Raw genomic sequence first — 17,665 nt, 5'->3', positions numbered from 1 at the left:
CCTCATCAGACCCGTCCCTGTACTGTTCAATATGAAAATCATAGGAGATACAACTCAGCTCATATGTAATTTTGAAAATGAGAGCAATATAATGTCCCGGCTATGATATAAAGCAGGGACTGAAGGGAAGAGGCTTATAATAGCATTTAAAGTGGAAGTCGACCAGTGGCGTCCCCCTGTTTGTGACCCCGTGGACCATCTGGTCCGTGAAATTCTCCAGGCCAGAATACTGGAGTGGGTGGCCTTTCCCTTTGCCAGGGGATCTTCCCAGCTCAGCATTAAAAAGCCAAGATCGTGGCATCCAGTCCCATCTGCTGCTGCTGCTGCTAAGTCACTTTAGTCGTGTCCGACTCTGGGAGACCCCATAGATGGGGGCCCACTGTCTCTGGGATTCTCCAGGCAAAAACACTGGAGTGGGTTGCCCTTTCCTTCTCCAATGCATGAAAGTGAAAACTGAAAGTGAAGTCGCTCAGTTGTGCCCGACTCTTGGCAACCCCATGGACTGCAGCCCACCAGGCTCCTCCATCCACAGGATTTTCCAGGCCAGAGTGCTGGAGCGGGGTGCCATCGCCTTCTCCGATCCAGTCCCATCACTCCATGGCAAATAGAAGGGAAAAGGTGGAAAAAGTGGCAGATTTTACTTTCTTGAGCCCCAAAATCACTGTGGACAGTGACTGCAGTCATGAAATCAGAAGGCGCTTGCTCCTTAGAAGGAAAACTGTGACAAACCTTGACAGTGTATTGAGAACAGAGACGTCACTTTGCTGACAAGGTCTGTATGGTCAAAGCTATAGTTTTTCCAGTGGTTGTTTACGAATGTGAGAGTCGGACCATGAAGAAGGCCGAAGACTTGCTGCCAATTGTGGTGCTGGAGCACCGGAGCTTCAGCTTCAGCATCGGTCCCTCCAAAGAAATCCCGGGGCTGCTCTCCTTCAGAATGGACAGGTTGGATCTCCTTGCAGTCCAAGGGACTCTCAAGAGTCTTCTCCAACACCATAGTTCAAAAGCATCAGTTCTTTGGCGCTCAGCCTTCTTCACAGTCCAACTCTCACATCCATACATGACCACAGGAAAAACCATATCGTTGACTAGACGGACCTTTGTTGGCAAAGTAATGTCTCTGCTTTTGAATATACTATCTAGGTTGGTCATAACTTTTCTTCCAAGGAGTAAGTGTCTTTTAATTTCATGGCTGCAGCCACCATCTGCAGTTATATTGGAGCCCCCCAAAAATAAAGTCTGACACTGTTTCCACTGTTTCCCCATCTATTTGCCATGAAGTGATGGGACCAGATGCCATGATCTTCGTTTTCTGAATGTTGTGAACAGGGAGGCCTGGCATGCTGCGATTCATGGGGTCACGAAGAGTTGGACACGACTGAGCGACTGAACTGAACTGAATTGAACTGTGGTGCTGGAGAAGACTCTTGCAGTCCCTTGAACTGCAAGGAGATCAAGCCAGTCCATCCTAAAGGAAATCAGTCCCGAATAGTCATTGGAAGCTCCAAAACTTTGGCCACCTGATGCGAAGAGCTGACTCATTGGAAAAGACCCTGATGCTGGGAAAGATTGAGGGCAGGAGGAGAAGGGGACGGCAGAGGATGAGATGGTTCGATGGTATCACTGACCCAATGGACATGAATCTGAGCAAACTCCGGGAGATGGTGAAGGACAGGGAGGCCTGGCATGCTGCAGTCCCTGGGGTCGCGAAGACTCGGACATGGCAGTGACTGAACGATAGCAACAACAATGGAAAAGAATCTGAAAAAGAATAGATGTGAGTGTGTATGTGAGTGTGTGAGTGTGTGTGAGTGTGAGTGTGTGAGTTTGTGTGTGTGTATATGTGAGTGTTGTGTGTGTGAGTGTGAGTGTGTCTGTGAGAGTGTGTATCTGAGTGTGTGTGTGTGTGTGTCTGAGTGTGTCTGTGAGAGAGTGTGTGAGTGTGTGTCTGTGAGAGTGTGTGTCTGTGAGAGTGTGAGTGTGAGTGTGAGTGTGTGTCTGTGAGTGTGTCTGTGAGATTGTGTGTGTGAGTGTGTGTGAGTGTGTGTGTGAGTGTGCGTGTCTGTGAGTGTGTGTCTGAGAGTGTGTGAGTGTGTCTGTGAGAGTGTGTGTGTGAGAGTGTGTGTGTGTCTGTGAGTGTGTCTGTGAGATTGTGTGTGTGAGTGTGTGTGTGTGAGTGTGTGTGTGTGAGTGTGTGTGTGAGTGTGTGTGTGTGTCTGTGAGTGTGTCTGTGAGATTGTGTGTGTGAGTGTGTGTGTGTCTGAGAGTGTGTGCCTGTGAGAGTGTGTGAGTGTGTGTGTGTGTCCGTGAGATTGTGTGTGAGTGTGTGTGTGTGTCTGTGAGATTGTGTGTGTGAGAGAGTGTGTGTGTGTGAGTGTGTGTGTGTGTCTGTGTATGTGTGTGTGTGTCTGAGTGTGTGTGTCTGAGAGTGTGTCTGTGAGATTGTGTGTGTGAGAGAGAGAGTGTGTGTGTGTGTGAGTGTGTGTGTGAGTGTGTGTGTGAGTGTGTCTGTGAGATTGTGTGTGTGAGAGAGTGTGCGTGTGTGAGTGTGTGTGAGTGTGTGTGTGAGTGTGTGTGTGTGAGTGAGTGTATGTAACTGAATCCCTCTGCTGTGTACCTGAAATGAACACAGCACTGTCAAGCAGCTGTGCTTCAGTTTAAAGAAGGGTTTAGAGCCTCCAGCCCCCAGTGCGGTGGCCTCCGTGCGGTCCGCTGTTGGAAATCTCATTCAGGCTGAGTGGGATTATGCCCGGTTGCCGCACCTGCAGCGCTAACGTCTGGGCGTCCTCACCTGGCCTGGAACTCTGCAGGTGTGTGTGTTCTTGGAGTCCAGACTGGCAGCCAAGGGCGGAGGAGCTCAGCCCCGCTCCAGGCCATCCCAGCCAGAGCCGGGGCCCCCCCTGCCCCGCCCGGGGCCCCTCTGACCCTCGGAGCGAGCCCTCTCTGTGCTCCTGCAGCTGTCTCTGGGAGCCCGAGGGGGCGGCTTCTCCCTGCGCCACCCGCGTGATCTGTCTGGCTGGCCCCGCCGCCCTGTCCTCCCGCGGTGATTGCATTTCGCACCGACTGGCTCAGAGTCACCGGTTATTGGCTCATTTTTCATTTTGCATCTGCGGTAACCAGACTTGGAAATAAGAAGCAGGGCAAGGCCTAAGCCGGATGGGGAAGGGCTGCGCGGACGCCTGCAAATGGGGTGGGGGCTTTCCAGCGGTGGCGCAGGGGGTGCGGCCGGCTCCCGCCCAGGCCCACCTGGGGTCTGGCCCCAGCCTCGTCTCACTGCCAGGCCCGCATGGCCGGGGTTTTCGCGGCTGCAAAGTGGGAGAGTAAGACCCACCTTGAGAGCTTCATGGCACATAGTAGGTATTCAGTTAGTGCAGTTGTTACGATAATGGCTATATGCTGTTTCAGCGTTGTTTTAGAAGTCATGAAACAATGGCAGTGCGTCACTGGGGGCTGTTTTAGAGACGTAGAGAGCGAGAATGAGCCACGGGACGCCTGGCCTGGCCTGGCCTCCTCTCTGCTATTCAATTACCCTCCCTCACCCCCCGCTCCTCCTGTGATCTGATTACTTCGGTGCCCACGACATCGGAGGAGTTAGCTGCTGCAGCTCTTCTCTTCGGGGTGGGGCTGGTCTCCAGACCTCCTAAAACAATCCTTTCGTTCTTGAGATTTGCAGCAGGCAGAGTGAGGGTCCGTGCATCTCGCTGTCTCGCTGTCCGTCTATGGATGAGAAGGACGGAATGACCAGCTCAACCAAGGTGGCAACACAGCAGCTGGGCTGGGGTTCAGACTCAGGCGTCTGCATCTCAAGCGCTTGCTGTTTCGGGATCCAGTCTGCATTCAACATTTACCTCTCTCAGGGCTCGGCGCCTGGCAGACACAGTGGGGAAGGCGTCAGACCCCACAGAGGCTGGGGCAGGGGACACACGCAGATGGAGCACGGAGCGGAGCGACCGGAGAGCTGCTTGGGGCTCTGACGGCGGGCCTCGGGGGGACGCACCTGTGGCCAGGGTTGGGGGGGCTTCTTCAGGTGGGACTGTCTCAAGGAGGTGACCCGGGGATGGCATGGAGCCTGCAGGCTCTGGACCGGGCGGGCAGAGTGGACAGCGGGCTGCTGCTGCTGCCAGAGCCATGCGTAAGGTCACCGCGGGCCTGACTGGTGGGGTGCGTCCCGGCGCTTGAGCCGGGCACCAGGACTAGGGGAAGGGGCAGTCGGCATGTGGTGCCCAAGCTGGGCCATCCAGCCCCGTGCTTCAGCAGCCTGGGCATCCGGATTTGATGGAACCCACTTCTTGGAGAAAATGGCAAGCCCACCTTAAGAAAAGCCAGGCTCTCAGCAAATCTCTCTCCTCCTCCTGTGCAGGTTATTATGGGCTGGGAGGGATCATAAACACCTTTCCGTGATGCTTGCTTGCTTTGCGGGATCATGGACCCGTCAGAGTGTTTGTGAATTTGAAGATTTTGTAGGTTCCTTGGTAGGTATGTGTATTGCTGGTCAAGTGATACCGCAGATCCTGGGCAAACCCCAGCCTGGTCTGGGCAGACCTGGGTACCTGCAGCTCATGGCCTCCCTGAGCCCTGGGGTCCCACTGGGAAGTGCAGTTAGTCAGGCAGTGCCTCACCCGGCCGAGTGCCCATGTGGTCCTCGGGCACCTGTGTTCTGAGTGACAGCGTTGCCCCTCCCCCCACATGGCTGCTCCCCTGTGCCAGGAGGCACGTGGCCTCTTTTCATCCTTAACGCTGGTGGCCAGAAGCCCAGGAAGCAGTCCGGGGAGCGGGCCCCCGGGGGGAAGCCCAGCACCGCCTCCATGTCGGCCGCCGTGGCCTGAGCTTCCTCCGCGGGTGCGGGTGGGGCCGCCTTCTCCCCAGGCAGGTGGGCTCACACTGTGTCGAGGGTGCCTGCGGGCTGGTGGGGGGGGGGGTGGTCACAGCACAGAGATGCCCAGCCCCAGCTCCCTGTCCCCTCTCGGTGGGATTGGGATGGGAGATCTAGAGGGATCCGGAGGAGCCAGGATCGGGGCTTGACTGGGGGGTGGGCAGAGGGGCAGAGCGCCCCCAGGGGCTGGGGCAGGGGAGGCAGGGGTTTCCCACTGCCCGCGGCCCCCAGGACAGGGTCTCCCCGGCAGGTGCGGCGAGTGTGCCTGAAAGCGAGTGTTTCTCTCTCTCTAATGAGCCCCCATAAATCACGCCTTTCGTGTACAGTAGCCCTCCAGCAGTCCCGGACACAGGCCTCTCCAGCGCCCTCCCTGGGGCAGCTGACGGGCACCCTCCCCAGTGCCTGCTGAGTCCAGGCTCCGCCGGGCACTGCCGGCCGGGCTGCAAGTTCCCAGGGCTGGAGGGGAGGTGGTGGGGCAGTCGTGGCCGCTCCGCCTTCACAGGCCGAAGGAGCGTGTCTTCCCCAGGTGGGAGCGTGTCTTCCCCAGGCGGGAGCGTGTCTGGGGTCCGGCCCGGCAATCTTTCCACACGTCATGTTCGTCAACACATGTTCCTTCTCGAAGAGCAGTTTCTGTCGAGGTGAAATTCACGTCCCATAAAATGAGCCTCTGCCAGCGGGCCGCCCAGCGGCGTTCGGCCCGTTCACAGCGCTGTGCTCCCAGCCTTCTGTCTGGTTCCAGGACCTTATCATCACCCCAGAGGGAACCGCCCCCCAGCCCTGGCAACCCCCGGTCGGGTTTCTGTCTCGAGGGGTCCCTTATGCCGGACACTTCCCGGCCACACGTGGCCTGCCTTCTCTCGCCTGGGAGCTGGTCTTTGAGGTTCATCCGTGTTGTTTTCCCCGAACTTCCCTCTTGTTGGGGGTGTGTCCGAGGCCCCAGGTCTGGCTGCATTCCACACGCTTCACTTGATACACTTGAGAGGTAGGTGTCAGCACTGTGTGATTCCTACTTGAAGGACAAGGAAGCTGAGGCTCCCTGAGGTCGGGCGACGCTGCCCGGGGCTGCAGCTGGGGCTTCAGGCTCTCCTGTCCTTCGGACCCCGCTTCTGGCTCCTGCTCGTCCCTGGAGCCCCGGTCCCACCTCCACCGCCTCCCAGAAGTCATCAACAGGGCCGCCTGGGTGCAGAGCCCGTTTAGAGTTTCCCCTGCTGGAGGGAAGCTCCTCGCAGGCAGTGAACTCTTGTCCTTGGCCCTCGTGGGCCCCCCGGACCTGTGCACAGTGGGCGCTTATCAGTTAGCAGGCAGTGTCTCTTAATGGGCTCCCTGGGTTGGGGCCCTGGGACACGGCCGTGGCCTGGATAGACTTCCGGCGCTCCGCGGCCGCCCAGGGGTCCCTGTGCCTGCAAGGGCGTTCCTTCTGTGAACCTCGGGTCAGCTGGTTTCTTGAACCTCTTTTTGGCTTAAAGGAAAATCGTGTTTGGAACATAGGATGCTGCCAGGAGGGCCCGAATCTCTCACCTCCCTTCTAGAAAAATGGATCGTTATTTCCTTTGCCTTTTCTTTCCGCTCATAGTGGAGCAGATGTTGGCTTTCCAATAAACAGGGGAAGAAATAGATGAGAGACGTTTAGCAAACTATCTCTGTGCAGGCCAGAGTTATCACTCTGATTTCAACGGGGACCATAAAATTTTATGAGCTATTAAATTGTCCTAAAGCTCCTTTAACATACAAACTTGAGTGGCTGAGATTACCCATTAAGAAAAAGTGGGTTACATCAGGGGAACTTTCACTGCTAACACTCAATTGTGTTCAATCAATAAAACTTTTAACTAGCCGCGTTGCTCTGGGCGGATTACACGGGTCCTGCTGGGGACGGGCCAGCCGGTGGTCCTGGACCCATCGTTGAGCATGGCCTTGGCTGGGGAGCGGGACTCTCAGCCAGGCCCGTCACCTCTGAGCATTCCAGAAGGTTCTGCTTCCTGCCTGGGCATCTGTGGTCAAGCGGTAGCTTGAGCTGGGAGGTGGGCTTAGAGGCTAGCGTGTGCTGGGGGTTCCCACCAAGAACCCAGCAGGGAGCCCGAGCACCAGGCCGCACTGTGGGTGGGAGCTACGTCTCTCAATGGTGGGGACTGGGGGCTCCTTGGCTGTGGAGGTGCCTCCCCTGGGGTTGACCCCTCAGCCAGAGTGCTGTGTGAAAGGAGCCACGGCCACCCGGCCGGTGCCCCTGGATCCAGGAGGACCCCCACCTCGAAAGGGACGGGGGCCAGGAGGCACCGTCACTGCGGGGCTCCCGGCCCTCCGTCCTCTGGCAGGGCTACGGGCCTGTGTCCAGTCTGCTCCGGCTGGGGCTGGGCCACCCTGGGCTGGGCTGCTCAGAGGAGGTGCGAGGCCGTGGCCTGGATAGACTTCCGGCGCTTGGAAGGAGGAAGAGGGAGGAGGAAGGGCTTGAACCGGGGGCTCTGTGGTCCTGGCTGGACCCTTCCCCACTTCCTCACCCGTAGGGTGGGGCGGGAACCTCTGCTTCCTGGCCTCGCACCTATTGTAAAGTGCTGGGAAACCGTGGCTGGACCAAAAAAGAAAGTAAATTCTGTAGAACAAAAGGAGGGATTTGGTAAACGCCTATAGAAGAATGGGGTTGCTTTGCCCCCTGCCCGGGGAGGTGAGGCAGGGCCGGGTGGAGGGGGGCCAGGCTGCCCCGTGTGACAGGCAGGTGAGGCCGGGGCGCGTGGCCTCTGGAGTCCTCGTGAGCCCAGAGGACCCTCCCAAGGCTGGAGGGTATGTGCTGGGGCAAGTTTAAGACCATTTCTGTGGGCTTTGCGGTCATCTGCCTCCACCCCCGGCCCCAGAGTCCACATGGTGGAAGACAGCAGGGCTGTAGAGGGGCGGGAGTGGGCTGGGGAGCCCCACTGGGCCAGGGCTGTGGTGCTGCAGCCAGGGCCTGTGGTTGTCAGGTGTGGGCCTGGGTCTTCCGTATTTCCTGGGGGCAAGTGGGGGGCATGTTGGACTGTCCTGGGATGAGAATGGTCAGCCCTGAGCTGCTGCTGCCCCAGAGGCCTGATTCTTGCCCATCGCCCCAGCCACAGACTGCAGGGTGTGGGGCCCAGGGACGCTGGCCTTTCCCCGTGCCGGGCAGCCACTGTCCCCGCACCTGCAGTGCTCAGGGCAGCCGGGAGGCCCGGCCCAAGCGGCCGTCTGCAGGGCTGACCCTGGAATCCTAGCCCCTTGCGACAGTCCAGTTGGGCAATTCCCGGGGGAGAGCGCTGCCCGGAGCCGGGCTTCCCATCCCCGCATCTGGGTCAGCGCAGACGCGCCCTGCTACCAGTGTTTACGAGCCGCCTCTAATCCCTGCACGCCTCCGGAGCCCGCCTCTGTCTCCAGCTGGCTTCGCTGCAATGCTCTGGCCCCGAGGTCAGGGAGACACATCTCTCAGGCCCGCAGCCCCGCCGCTGTGGTGCCTGCCGGCTGGGAGAGAGCCCTGTCAGAGGCTTCCTGGGGCAGCCCAGGCAGTCGGGTTTGGGGGGCTGTCGGGGTGGGGGCTGTGGTCAGCGTGCAGACCTGGCAGGGAAGCAGGCAGGAGTCGAGGAGTGTGCTTTGCCGGACGCCAATTAGCCTGGAACTCGGGGCCTGCGGCCTCCCCCGCCTGCCTGGCGGTGGGGCCTGAGATCCACTCCCCACCAGACCCTTCCTGCAGGACCCCTCTCTGGTTCCTGGAGTCCCACGACCCAGGGGCACGTCCGGGATCAGAGGGCCCTAAGCCTCGGGTTGGGAATGAAGGTGGGGGGGGCGGCTGTCTGGAGTGCAAGCCAGACTGCTGCCAGCCTGACCCAGCCCTTCTGCCAGCTCCAGGAGGGGCCCCGTGAGGCGCTGGCCTCTGTGGGCCTTGGAAATGAGGGGGGCAGAAGAGGCCCCCCAACTTGAAACCTAAACTTCCGGGCCTTTGGCTCAAGGGTGGCTTCTAGGAGCTCCAGATAAACAGTAGTGTGTTTCCAGAGCAAATTCACCCCGAAGGCACTTTTAGGTCATCCCACTCTAGTATGAATGAGCTTTCCAGACCAGCTTGAATACAGAGCTGGGAGGGGCCGGGCACTGTGCTTGGGCCTCTGCGAAGAGGGGAGTGGGGCAGACCAGGAGGTGCCTCCTGGCAAAACTAGACATCCCAAGGGCCCCCGGGAGGAAGGCCCAGGAGGAGGAGGAGGTGTGACCTCAGTGTGGGGAGCTGAGCTGGGAAGGAGTCCGGCCCTGGGAGCATGAGAACATTCGTGCGGGGGTAACGGGGAGCTAAGGAGGGCTGTGTGGTGAGGGAGCAGACCTCCAGCAGCGTATTTTGGGGAGGTGATGCCGGAAAGTAGCGTGAGGGCTGCAGGTGGGAGGGATGGAGGTGGGACCCTGGGCTCTCAGATGTCCGCTGAACCCAGTGAGAAATGCCCAGCAGGGAGGGTGAGGGTGAGGACTTGGGCTTTCCCTGCCCTTTAGCCGAAGTGGCTCTTTGACTTGGTGGCTTTGTCTTATGGAGTTGTCCCCAAACCCTCAAGGACCCCCTGCCCCAGAAGATGAAGCTCTGTGTTCCCTTGGGGGCAGGGAACACGCCCAGCTGCCCCAAGGCTTCCGGAAGCTGTTCCAGGAACACGGGCTCCGTGAGGTGTTAATGGGGTCCCCGGAGGTCTCAGGCATCCAGGTCAGTTCAGTTCAGTCGCTCAGTCATGTCCGACTCTTTGCGACCCCACGGACCACAGCACACCAGGCCTCCCTGTCCATCACCAACTCCCGGAGTCCACCCAAACCCATGTCCACTGAGTCGGTGATGCCACCTGGGTTCAGGTCAAACCCTAAGTCCACTGCAGGTTGTCTAGCCCCAGTCAGCATGTCCCGGGCCCCCCGAGTCCTGTGCTGGGCAGGCTCTGTTCCTCAAATGTGTGCACAGCAGGACCCTGCCAAGCCCCCCTGGTGAACGCTGACATGCCCTTCTGGACCCCGAGGGTAGAGGGGCAGGTATGCTAGACGTCAGCTGGGAGGGAAGGCCTGGAGCTGCTGGCTGGGGAGTGCCCACACCCCTCCCCTGGGCGGAGTGACTGACCACTCCAGTTGGGGGATCACGGCCCCGACTGCCCGGCCTGTGACCCAGCCATTCAGTCCTTGGGGGCAGGGGCAGACCTGGGCTCGCATCCCTCTGTCCATCCATTGACCGCGTGGCCTTGGACGCATTAGGTGGCCTTCCACAGCCTCCTCGGGGGACGTGAGGCCGCCCCCGACCCGGTGTCTGTGGCCTTCAGGACAGTGACGGTAGGTCCCGTACGGACACTCTGGGAGACCCAGCCTGGCCCCTGGGGGAGCGGTCAGCCTGGGAGGAAGGCTGCCACGGCCTGGGGCATGGTCCCTGGGAGGGCAGCATGGCCGCACGGCGGCTCCTCCCTCACCCTGGCTTTGCCTCGGCTGGGGCGACACTCCGTGGCTTCCTCCTCTTCCTGGCACGTGGGGCACACACGCGGCGTCGGCAGGCCGCTCATGCCGGGACCAGCGCAGGACCTACAGAGGGGTCCTGGGCACGTGGGCCCCGGGGCCGAGCACTGGGGGCAGCTCAGGGTGTGCCCCCGCCCCCACGCCCTCTGCCGTCCCAGCTCCCCCGGGCCGGGCGGGGGGAGCAGAATGCCGGTGTCCCCCTCTCTCTCCCAGGCACTGGAGAAAGTGGCTTCATTTGGCCTGCTGTTGCAGAACGGCTTGGCTCACAGGTGCCCGGAGGCCCAGCCGGCCAGGGAGTCCCCGCCAGCCGAGGGGTGGAGGGCCTGGCGGCGCTGGCATTGGCTGGCAGCCCCCGCGGCCCCTCCCTGCTGCCCAGCTCCCAGATGGGCCTCCTGGCCGGGACTCCGCCCGCTGCAGCCAGGCTGGAGGACGCTCCCCGGCCCCCCGGGGCCACCCCGGGGGTGCGGGCAGGAATTCAGGGCCTTGGCTTTTCCCGTGCTGCCTGGCCGCCGCGGCGAGGACAGAGAGGCTGCTGGCGGGAAGCCCTGCGCCTCCGGAGGCTGTCGCAACCCTCTGAGACACACAAGCGGGCGGCGGGGGGACCCCCTCACTGGGCACCGAGCCTGGGAGCCCCAGTCTCTTGGGCAAGGAGGGACTGAGCTATGGGGCCAGGCGCACAGGCCCCACGACTTAGAGGGATCCACGTGCCGGGGGTTTCTGCTCCCTCCTGCCCCACACGGGGTACTCAGTCAGCCAGCAGGCATTCACTGAGCACCTACTAGGCGCTGCCTGCAGTTCCAGCCCGTTTTCCGGGTCTACCTGTTTTCCCCCTGGCTCCCCCTACCTGCTCCCTGGTCCTCAGGCCTCCAGAAGCCTCGCTGTCCTCCCCAAGGCCCCGCCACAGCCCCAAGGGCACCGTGTCGCCCCAGCCCTGCAGTACGTGCACTGCCCTGGTGTGTGCTTGTCCGGTGCCAGCCAGCCCGAGTGGAGTGCCGTCCCTCCACAGCCCAGTCCTGAGTCAGGCCGACAGCCAGCCCTCGAGGCTCCTGAGCGGGGAGGATGGTGGACTTGGTGGTGTGTGGGGGGTGATTCCTCCCCAGGGTGAGGCTGATGGTCCCAGGGAACTCCAAGGCCAGGGCCCCACCTGGCCGCCTTCCTCCCGTCCATGGTGCAGAGGTGGGAGAGGGCAGGGGTGGGGAGGGGTGGGGACAGGTTTCTCTGCTGCGGGCGCCTCACCCCTACGTGGGCTCTCGTCTCTGTCTTGGGATGGAGGTGGTGTTCTGCCCATTTTACTGATGAGAAGACTGAGCCCCAGGTAGATTGAGCGGGGAGGGGCTGAGCTGGGCAGGGTCCTGCTCTTTGCCAGGAAAGTCAGCCTTTGGCATCTGAGGCCACACATCCCCAGCACCCGGGGGCGCCCCTTGGGAGCTTCTAGGCCCTCAGCACCATCATTACTGCGTAAAACGCTCCCGGAGGAGCCGAGAGACCAGCGGGTGAGCAGGTCTGGGCCCCGGAGCATGCCTTCCCACCAGGCTCACCTCCCGCCCATGTCTCACCTTCAGACGCCATGTCTCCCTTAATTAGCTGCCTGGGGAGCTGGGCCCCCTGCTTCCTTCCGAGGGTGGTGCTAACCTGGGTCTGCTCCAGCTGGGTTCCTCGGGAAGGGGTGGGGTGAATCGGGAGCTGCTGTGTGCCGCAGGCAAGCCACACGCACAGACACGGGGGCACACCCACGGGCACAGAACACCCACAGGCGTCGGCACGCTCTGTGTTCCTTCCCAGAGCTGTGTATAGACACGCATCCTCCTGGTGAGGCCTCCACGCGGCCCCCGCGTCTGCACACGCAGGCTGTGGCCCGGAGCACGGGCTCGCATGGGGACCGGCCCCACAGGGCGCCTTGAGCGGGCAGTGGGTTGCGTGGAGGCCCTCCTCCCGCCCGCATTCCCCACTGCCCCCCGCCCCCACCCCCAGCAGCTGGCCCTTCTTTTGCAATTCTAGCATTTACTTCACAGTCCTTTATGTCGGCAGAGGCTTTCAAAACACTTTAGGCTTGTTTACTGAGCTGTGCAAGAACATTTTGTCTCCTTTCCAACTCAGCCTTCCAGAAGGACCAGGAACGTGCCCGTCTCTGGCGGGGCCAGCTGTGCGCTGGGCCAGGAGCAGCCCCCTCTTCTTAAAGGGCCAGCTGGGCTCCCCCTCCATGCTGGACGGTGCCCACTCGGACCCTGGGGCTGCTGGCCCCAGATGCCGGGGCTGGTGAAACAGGGCGTTAAAACCCTGGGACTGGGAACCAGTACAGGGGACGGGGATGGTGCTCCTGACAGAACAGCTCCAGTTCCTTACGGTTACATTGTAACCGAATTTGGGAAGGACCCCTCCCTGGGGGGGGGTGTTCCTAAAGAATCTGCCTGCCATACGGGAGACCCAGGTTCAGTCCCTGGGGTGGGAAGACCCCCTGGAGGAGGGCATGCAACCCACTCCAGTATTCTTGCCTGGAGAATCCCATGGACAGAGGACCCTGGCTGGCCACAGTCCATGGGGTCGCAAAGAGTCAGACACGACTGAGCAACTAACACTTCATGTTTTTTTCCTGCTTGGCCGCTCCCTGAAACAAGACTGTGACAATGGGGCAGGGAGACTCTCTTCTCTGTTCCCCTCTGGGGGCTGAGGGTCTTCTCTGTTCCCCTCTGGGGGCCGAGGGCAGCTGTCGCCCCCACTGTGACCCAGGGCCGGGCATTTTCCCCAGGACCTGCCCTCCAGGTGGCTGCAGAGGAGGCTCTGGACCCACGGGGCGGGGGCTCCTGGGTGCGGGGGGTCCTGGCGGGGGGTCCTGGGTGCTGGGGGTCCTGGGTGCTGGGGGTCCTGGATGCAGGGGGTCCTGGGTGCTGGGGGTCCTGGCGGGGGGTCCTGGGTGCTGGGGGTCCTGGATGCGGGGGGTCCTGGGTGCTGGGGTTCCTGGATGCAGGGGGTCCTGGGTGCTGGGGGTCCTGGCGGGGGGTCCTGGGTGCTGGGGGTCCTGGATGCGGGGGGTCCTGGGTGCTGGGGGTCCTGGATGTGGGGGATCCTGGGTGCTGGGGGTCCTGGATGCGGGGGATCCTGGGTGCTGGGGGTCCTGGATGCGGGGGGTCCTGGGTGCTGGGGGTCCTGGATGCGGGGGGTCCTGGGTGCTGGGGGTCCTGGATGCGGGGGGTCCTGGGTGCTGGGGGTCCTCGGTGCTGGGGGTCCTGGGTGCTGGGGGTCCTGGCGGGAGGTCATGGGTGCTGGGGGTCCTGGATGCTGGGGGTCCCAGTTGGAAAGGAAAGCAGAACCGTCCTGTAGAGGGTAGGGGGGCCCTGGGGACCAGCTCCCCACTGCCCATCCCCCACTTGGCTGTTGGTGATTGAGAGACGGTCCTTTGTCTTCGTTTTCTCTCCAGACCTCTTTGACATGCAACACCCAGACCGCCTTTCCCAGGACCCATGCCCGCCTGAGCTCGTGTGGGGCCCTTTAGGACATCAGCCTCCCCAGTGGACATAGCTCCTTCGTGTGCAAGTTTAAACAAATGAAGCCTGAGTCCACCTCCCTCTTCTAAGGGCTGAGGAGGTCTGCCGGGGACACACACATGTCAGGGAAGACAGGCAGGACAGGAGAAGGCCACGCTGGCCCTGAGGGGCGGGGTCCGGAGGTAGCAAGCAGCGTGACTGTGTGCTTGGCCGGGACTACAGTGCTGAGCCTCCTGGCAGCCAGGGCGAAAGAGAGCTAGGACAGAAGACGGCCCTCCCGATCGAGAGAGAAGATGTGTAACTATGACGCCCTTAAAGGGAGTGCATAAAAGAGTATAACTTGACCTGGCAGGGAGGCAAGAAAGGAAGCAAGGGGGAGAGAAAGACGCCCCAGGTCACAAAGAACAATAAGCATAACAAACAAAGTTCTTCCATGATTATTTTATATTCTTTGCAGCCAAAGACGGAGAAGCTCTATACAGTCAGTAAAAACAAGACCGGGAGCTGACTGTGGCTCAGATCATGCGCTCCTCATTGCCAAATTCAGACTGAAATTGAAGAAAGTAGGGAAAACCACTAGACCATTCAGGTATGGCCTAAATCAAATCCCTTATGATTATACAGTGGGAATGAGAATAGATTCAAGGGCCTAGATCTGACAGACAGAGAGCCTGAAGAACTATGGACGGAGGTTCTTGACACTGTACAGGAGGCAGGGATCAAGACCATCCCCAAGAAAAAGAAATGCAAAAAGGCAAAATGGTTGTCTGACGAGGCCTTACAAATAGCTGAGAAAAGAAGAGAAGCTAAAGGCAAAGGAGAAAAGGAAAAATATACCTATTTGAATGCAGAGTTCCAAAGAATAGCAAGGAGAGATAAGAAAGCCTTCCTCAGTGATCAATACAAAGAAATAGAGGAAAACAATAGAATGGGAAAGACTAGAGATCTCTTCAAGAAAATTAGAGATACCAAGGGAACATTTCATGCAAAGATGGGCTCGATAAAGGACAGAAATGGTATGGACCTAACAGAAGCAGAAGATATTAAGAAGAAGTGGCAAGAATACACAGAAGAACTGTACAAAAAAGATCTTCATGACCCAGATAATCACGATGGTGTGATCACTCACCTAGAGCCAGACATCCTGGAATGTGAAGTCAAGTGGGCCTTAGGAAGCATCACTACAAACAAAGCTAGTGGAGGTGATGGAATTCCAGTAGAGCTGTTTCAAATCCTGAAAGATGATGCTGTGAAAGTGCTGCACTCAATATGCCAGCAAATTTGGAAAACTCAGCAGTGGCCACAGGACTGGAAAAGGTCAGTTTTCATTCCAATTCCAAAGAAAGGTAATGCCAAAGAATGCTCAAACTACCACACAATTGCACTCATCTCACATGCTAGTAAAGTAATGCTCAAAATTCTCCAAGCCAGGCTTCAGCAATATGTGAACTGTGAACTTCCAGATGTTCAAGCTGGATTTAGAAAAGGCAGAGGAACCAGAGATCAAATTGCCAACATCCGTTGGATCATTGAAAAAGCATGAGAGTTCCAGAAAAACATCTATTTCTGCTTTATTGACTATGCCAACGCCTTTGACTGTTTGTATCACAACAAACTGTGGAAAATTGTGAAAGAGATGGGAATACCAGACCACCTGACCTGCCTCTTGAGAAATCTGTATGCAGGTCAGGAAGCAGCAGTTAGAACTGGACACAGAACAACAGACTGGTTTCAAATCGGGAAAGGAGTACGTCAAGGCAGTATATTGTCACCCTGTTTATTTAACTTCTATGCAGAGTACATCATGAGAAACACTGGGCTGGAAGAAACACAAGCTGGAATCAAGATTGCCGGGAAAAATATCAATAACCTCAGATATGCAGATGACACCGCCTTTATGGCAGACAGTGAAGAGGAACTAAAGATCTTGATGAAAGTGAAAGAGGAGAGTGAAAAAGCTGGCTTAAAACTCAACATTCAGAAAACTAAGATCACGGCATTTGGTCCCATCACTTCATGGGAAATAGATGGGGAAACAGTGGAAACAGTGACAGACTTTATTTTCTTGGGCTCCAAAATCACTGCAGATGGTGACTGCAGCCATAAAATTAAAAGACATTTGCTCCTTGGAAGAAAATCTGTGATCAACCTAGACTGCTTATTAAAAAGCAGAGACATTACCTTGCCAACAAAGGTCCATCTAGTCAAAGGTATGGTTTTTCCAGTAGAGAGCTGGACTGTGAAGAAAGCTGAGTCCCAAAGAATTGATGCTTTTGAACTGTGGTGTTGGAGGAGACTCTCGAGAGTCCCTTGGACTCGAAGGAGATCCAACCAGTCCATCCTAAAGGAAATCAGTCCTGGGTGTTCATTGGAAGGACTGATGCTGAGGCTGAAACTCCAATACTTTGGCCACCTGATGGGAAGAACTGACTCATTGGAAAAGACCCTGATGCTGGGAAAGATTGAAGGCAGGAGGAGAAGGGGACGACAGAGGATGAGATGGTTGGATGGTATCACAGACTCATTGGACATGAGTTTTGGTAAACTCCGGGAGGTAGTGATGGACAGGAAGGCCTATCATGCTGCTGTCCATGGGGTCACAAAGAGTCGGACACAACGGAGCAACTGAACTGAACTGAAAAGATAAAAAAAGTTGAATTAGATCTCATCAGAATTTAAAGTTTTGCTCATTAGGTATGGAGGCAATAGTTACAAAAGGTGGATCTGACAGAGAATTGCTATCCAGGATCTAGGGAGATACCCTACAATTCCATGATAGAAACGCTCAAAACACTGTGCAAAAAAGCGGGCAGAAAGCTTGAGCAGACACTTCACAAAGAAGATCCACAAGCTACCAAAAAGAAAACACAGGCAAAAAGTGTTCAATATAATAAAAAAGAGAGAGAAGCTTTTTAAGACTTTGTGTGCAGAAGGGCTTTCCATCTAGGCCTGGAGGGAAACATGGTCTGGGACAAGGTGTGGGAACTTTCCTTCTGGGGCACTGCCCCCAGTGGCTGTGAGGGGCCGTGGCCCAGGGCCCCGTTTCTGAGTCTGCATTTCAGCAGGGAGCAGCCTGGGAGTCCAGGCTCAGCCTCAGAGCAATGTGGAGCTCCAAGTCGGAAGGGTCAGGGCCTAATGCAGTTGAAGCAGAAGGTCCTTGGGGCCCCGAATCCTCAGAGTCTGGGTGTGCCAAGGTGCTGCCCAGGGAGGGGGCCCTGGGCCTGCAGACGATCCCTGCGCCGTGCAGCTCTGGCCCACCTGGGGGGTGCCGCAGGGACTGCCGGACCATAGGCGGTCAGGAGGCCATGTCCGCCCCCACGGCCACGGGCAGGCAGGCTTCTGGCCCCGCGCTGGAGGCTTGTTTACCGTGAGGCCTCCGACGATGCCCGCCCGTCTGGGCATCTGCGTCCCTCACCCTGGTCCACCCTGCCTCGTGCATGGGGACCCAGGGCTCTGCCTGCCCAGATGGCCTCCGTCTGCCTCTTCACCCACCTCTGCCTCCTCCTTTCCCAGGGCCCCCGCCCTGTGCAGGTGGGAAGGGGCCAGGTTCTGCCAGGGTTGCTTATGCAAGAGGGCACCCAGCTGCAGCGCGGCATGTCCTTAGCGCCTTAACCTATGCCATGAGGCCAGGCACGTGAGGCCCAGACGCCCGCCAGGCCGCCTTCTCCATGCCCTGCCCCGGCTCTGAGCCCTTACTCTGCTCTCTGTGGTTCGCAAGAAGGTTTTCTCTTTAAAAATTGCCTCGTGACTCCCCGGAAAGGCAGCAGCTTCGGTGGGTGCCAGGCAGGGGCCGGAGGATCTGGGGACACTCCCAGCACCCCCTGCCCCCTGGGATGGGTGCCGAGACTCTGCT

General features: G+C 58.6%; 2 long non-coding RNA genes across 2 annotated transcripts; one reads left to right on the top strand and one right to left on the bottom strand.

Moving 5' to 3' along the window:
- Nucleotides 1-3,081: 3,081 nt before the first annotated feature.
- LOC138435334 (uncharacterized) lies at nucleotides 3,082-12,169 on the bottom strand. Its single transcript, XR_011255043.1, has 3 exons — nucleotides 11,887-12,169; nucleotides 3,567-3,867; nucleotides 3,082-3,450 (listed from the first exon to the last, which is right to left on the bottom strand). It is a non-coding gene; the product is annotated as an uncharacterized lncRNA (long non-coding RNA).
- LOC138435335 (uncharacterized) lies at nucleotides 9,865-16,728 on the top strand. The gene is made up of 2 exons (XR_011255044.1): nucleotides 9,865-10,153; nucleotides 13,746-16,728. It is a non-coding gene; the product is annotated as an uncharacterized lncRNA (long non-coding RNA).
- The last annotated feature ends 937 nt before the right edge of the window (nucleotides 16,729-17,665 follow it).

Source organism: Ovis canadensis, chromosome 3 (genome assembly GCF_042477335.2).
Source record: "Ovis canadensis isolate MfBH-ARS-UI-01 breed Bighorn chromosome 3, ARS-UI_OviCan_v2, whole genome shotgun sequence".
NCBI classification, from domain to species: domain Eukaryota; kingdom Metazoa; phylum Chordata; class Mammalia; order Artiodactyla; family Bovidae; genus Ovis; species Ovis canadensis.
This window is presented reverse-complemented; position numbering and strand designations above follow the sequence as displayed.